Here is a 5,317-nt window from a genome sequence, read left to right as displayed (position 1 = left end):
AGAGGGGAGGAATGGAAGTATCTGGACCTGACTTGATGTAACTGACTAGATGACTTGCATTGGGCTAGGCTTTTCCCTGACATGCGCCGGTACTTATGCCAAATGGTTGTGAGAGAGTGTGTTGACTTAACCCCCTACCATGGTTTGTCCGAGAGGGATGCAGGACCCATTACCAACCGGCTGCCCAAGATATCTTAAATGGTTGAGGGAACCCAAGATATCTTAAATGGTTGAGGGTGTGAGCGGACCTTCCCAAAGAAGTACGGTGCTATGACTTAAAGCATGTCTGCCATAGAGACCAGCATACATAGAGTTTAGATGCATTCATACATTATCTGTTTCATATTGCATTGCATCTTGTTATGTTTTGCCACATGTTATTTATGTTGTTATGGATTAACTTGCCTTATTGAGTTTCTTTCGAAACTCATCCCTTTTTTTTGTACAATCTATTGTTAGACTTCTCTACGGGTTCGGATTTCTTTGACGGTACGTATGAGGAAGCGCAAGGTGAAGAAGATGAAGACTGAAGGAGAAGAAGAGCTGAATGAAGATGTGGAATAGTTTTCCTTAAATTCTTCTAGACTTATCTTTTACTTTACTTGTATTAGCTTAGAGCTTTATTTAGATTTCGATCTACCTTCCGCATATGTTTGTGGAGTATAATTCCGCTATACTCTACAGTTGTCTTTTGATTTGGTATCTTGTTATTCCACACTCTGATATTCTATAGTGATCCTTCTGAGATCCTTTCTTGACTTTTATTATAAATTACTTGAACATCATGATTTGTTCTTTCTTTTGATTATGTTATTGTGTGAAATGGATATGATTGTTCCTAAACTTGATCTTTTGGGCTGTGGATCACTCCCTCGGGTATGCCAGTTAGGGTACCAGCTGGGCGGATGTGACAAAGCTAATAACCCATATTCCAACACCTATAATCCTGGTTGGAGGCAGCACATTAACTTCTCTTGGAATGGTCAAGGACAGAATGTAGGCCCATCTTCTATCCCAACTCAACCTTATCAGCTTCCAAGTGCTCAATAGCAAGTAAAGACTCAACCTATGGAACCTTCTTCATCAATAGAGCTTCTATTGAAAGAATATATAGCAAAGAATGATGCAATTATTCAGAGTCAAGCATCTTCATTGTGGAATTTGGAGAATCAAGTTGGGCAGCTAGCTAATGCTTTAAGCAACAGACCTCATGGATCATTGCCAAGTGACACAGAAAATCCTAGGCGTGAAGGCAAAGAGCATTGCAAGGTTATTTCATTAAGGAGTGGAAAACCTCTAGAGCCACCCATTTTAAGTCCAATCAACTGAAGGAGCCTATTTCTATCCAAGAAGAAGGGGAAAAGGAAGATCCAGTGGTTGTTCAAAAGGACCAATCTGATTTTGCAAAACAGAGTGCTGAACCCACAGCTACAGCACCATTGCAATAGGGTTCTCTAGAAAAACTGAATTATAAACCACCCCCCTTTCCTCAAAGATTTCATAAGCAGTAGCAAAACCATCAATTCAAGAAATTCTTGGATGTTTTGAAGGAGCTCCACATCAATATACCATTGGTAGAAGCACTTAAACAAATGCCAAATTATGTGAAATTCATGAAAGACATCCTTTCTAAGAAAAAGAGATTTGGAGAGTTTGAGATAGTAGCCATGACACAAGAGAGTAGTGCCTTCTTGCTGAACAAGCTTCCTCAAAAATTAAAGGATCCTGGCAGTTTCACCATTCCTTGTGCTATTGGAGATAATTATATTGGGAGAGCCCTTTGTGACCTTGGAGCTAGCATTAACCTTATGCCAATGTCAATCTTCAAGAAGCTTGGTGTGGGAGAAGCAAGGCCAACTATAGTAACACTTCAGCTGGCTGATAGATCCTTAGCTCATCCTGAAGGAAAATTTGAAGATATCTTGGTAAGAGTTAATAAGTTTATCTTCCCTGCTGATTTCATTGTTCTTGATTTTGAAGCTAATAGAGATGTGCCCATCATTCTTGGAAGATCCTTCTTGGCCACTGGAAAGACATTGATTGATGTGCATAAAGGAGAATTAACTATGAGGGTAAATGAAGAGCAAGTTACTTTCAATGTTCTCCAGGCAATGAAATCTCTAGATGAGATAGAGCAATGCTCAATTGTACATGTTATTGAAGAGCTGGTTTTAGAAGAAGTTCAGACAAAGGGCATTAAAGATCCATTAGAGCTTTCATTGGCATCCAAAATTTCACAAGTAGGTGATGAAGCAAGTAACTACATGGCTTGGTTAGATGCAAGACCAGCTGAGACATTGAGAGGGAGTAGATTTGATCCTCTTGTATTATCTGAGCTCGCAACTAAATCCCCTAAGCCATCAATTGAAGAGACTCCTGTGTTAGAATTGAAGCCTCTTCAAGGACACCTTAGGTATGCCTATTTGGGTGAAGACAAGACACTCCCTATTATCATTTCAGCATTGCTAACAGCAGAGCAAGAAGATATGTTAATTAAAGTCCTGAAGAAATACAGCAAAGCATTAGGATGGACCATATCAGATATCAAGGGAATCAGCCCATCTATATGCATGCATAAAATTTTGCTGGAAGACTGCTGTAATAATTCTATGGAGCATCAAAGGAGGCTGAATCCAATTATGAAGGAAGTGGTAAAAAATGAAATTATTAAATGGTTAGATGCTGGGGTTGTGTATCCAATTTCAGATAGCAAGTGGGTAAGTCCAGTACAATGTGTCCCCAAGAAAGGAGGAATGACAGTTGTGGAGAATGATAACAAGGAGCTGATACCTACAAGGATAGTGAGTGGGTGGAGAATATGTATGGATTATAGAAAGCTCAACAAGGCTACAAGGAAAGATCATTTCCCTCTGCCCTTCATTGATCAAATGCTTGATAGATTGGCTGGAAAAGAGTATTATTGCTTCTTAGATGGATACTCAGGTTACAATCAAATAGCCATTGCTCTTGAAGATCAACATAAGACCACTTTCACTTGCCCTTATGGTACCTTTGCCTTTAGAAGAATGCCTTTTGGTCTATGTAATGCCCCAGCCACTTTCCAAAGGTGTATGATGGCCATTTTCACTAATATGGTGGAACAATTTGTTGAGGTGTTTATGGATGATTTTTCAGTTTTTGGAGAAACATATGTTTAATGCCTCACTCACTTGGCAAAAGTTCTACAGAGATGTGAAGAAACCAATTTTGTCCTCAACTGGGAAAAATGCCATTTTATGGTTAAAGAAGGGATTGTTCTTGGACATAAGGTTTCCAAACATGGTCTAGAATTTGATAATGCCAAGGTTGCCATTATAGAAAAATTACCACCACCATCAAGTGTGAAAGGGATTAGAAGTTTTCTTGGCCATGCTGGATTTTATAGAAGGTTCATAAAAGATTTTTCGCAAATGTCTAAACCATTGTGTAGCTTGCTTGAAAAAGAAAGTCAGTTTAGCTTTGATGAAGCATGTATGACAGCATTTTTAGAGTTGAAGAAGAAGCTAATCTCTACACCCATCATTGTGGCACCGGATTGGTCTATTCCCTTTGAGGTCATGTGTGATGCTAGTGATTGGGCTGTAGGAGCAGTTTTGGTACAGCGCAAGAATAAGGTATTTCACTCAATCTATTATGCTAGTTGGACCCTATCAGGAGCACAATTGAATTATATTGTCACTGAAAAAGAACTCTTGACAGTTGTGTTTACATTTGACAAATTTAGAGCTTATCTAGTGGGGGCAAAGGTCATTGTATTCACAGATCATTCAGCCATCAAATATTTGATACAAAAGAAGGATGCTAAACCAAGGCTGATTAGATGGATCTTATTGCTTCAAGAATTCAATTTGGAGATAAAAGATAGGAAGGGGACTGAAAATCAAGTGGCTGACCATCTGTCTAGGTTGGAAAATCCAATCCAAGCAACTGAATTTGAAATTAAAGAAGTCTTCCCTGATGAACAACTCTTTTTTGTTTCTCTCTCACAAACACCTTGGTATGCTGATTTTGCTAATTATTTAGCCAACGGACTTCTACCCCCTATGATGACCACTCAACAAAAGAAGAAATTTTTACATGAGGTTAAAAGGTATTTCTGGGATAAACCATTCTTATTCAAGCTATGTGCAGATCAAATATTGAGGCGTTGTATCCCTAAGGTAGAATAGAGGATGTGTTGAAGCAATGCCATGACTCCCCATATGGTGGACATTATCAAGGTGATAGGACTGCAGCAAAGCTCTTGCAATCGGGGTTTTATTGGCCAAGTATGTTCAAAGATGCCTATCAATTCTTCAAAAATGTGATAGATGTCAAAGAGTGGAAAACATCTTTAAAAGGAATGAAATGCCCTTAACCAATATCTTCAAAGTAGAATTGTTTGATGTTTGGGGAATTGATTTCATGGGGCCTTTTATTCCTTCATATGGCAATTTTTACATCTTAGTAGCAGTGGACTATGTATCCAAGTGGGTGGAGGCTGTTGCTTGTTCAACTAATGATGCCAAGGTGGTTATTGAATTCATGAAAAAGAACATCTTCACCAGATTTGGTACTCCAAGAGCCATAATCAATTATGAAGGTTCCTATTTTTGCAACAAATATCTTGGCACTTTAGTGTCTAAGTATGGAGTTCGTCATAAGGTTGCCTCAAGCTATCATCCCCAAACAAATGGTCAAGATGAAGTTTCTAATAGGCAGATCAATTTGATTTTGGAGAAAACAATTTGCCCTACAAGGAAGGATTGGTCTATAAGGTTAGATGACTCCCTTTGGGCCTACCGAACTGCTTACAAAACCCCATTTGGAATGTCACCATATCAACTTGTGTTTGGAAAGGCTTGCCATCTACCATTGGAACTAGAGCATAAGGCATACTGGGCAATTAAGAAATTCAATTTTCAATCTACTTTGGCTGGTGAAAAGAGAATGCTACAACTCCATCTACTTGATGAGTTCAGACTCCAAGCATATGAGAATGCCAAGCTCTATAAGGAGAAAGTTAAGAAATGGCATGATAAAAAAATCTTGCATAGGGTATTTGAATCAGGCCAACAAGTTTTGCTATTCAACTCCAGACTCAAGCTATTTCCAGGAAAGCTGAAATCCAAATGGTCAGGTCCATTTACAATAATGACAGTATTTCCACATGGAGCAGTGGAGTTGTAAGAGGGCATCTCTAATAGGAAATTTCTAGTCAATGGGCAACGGATCAAGCATTATTGGGGTGCACCATTGGAGCGGGACAAATCTTCAATCATCCTTCAAGATGCTTAAAAAGAAGGGAGGCTGCCCAGATTTCATTATTTTTAGTTTA

The 5,317-nt window shown here is 38.9% G+C and overlaps 1 pseudogene; it reads left to right on the top strand.

Moving 5' to 3' along the window:
* The first annotated feature begins 1,592 nt into the window (after positions 1-1,592).
* On the top strand, positions 1,593-4,169 carry LOC149007449 (uncharacterized; annotated as a pseudogene).
* Positions 4,170-5,317: the final 1,148 nt, after the last annotated feature.

The sequence above is a fragment of the Hakea prostrata genome, chromosome 8 (genome assembly GCF_041222555.1).
Source record: "Hakea prostrata isolate BN-2017 chromosome 8, UWA_Hpros_2, whole genome shotgun sequence".
In the NCBI taxonomy this organism is placed as follows: domain Eukaryota; kingdom Viridiplantae; phylum Streptophyta; class Magnoliopsida; order Proteales; family Proteaceae; genus Hakea; species Hakea prostrata.
The sequence above is the reverse complement of the archived record's forward strand: the minus strand, read 5'-3'. Positions and strand labels throughout refer to the sequence as shown.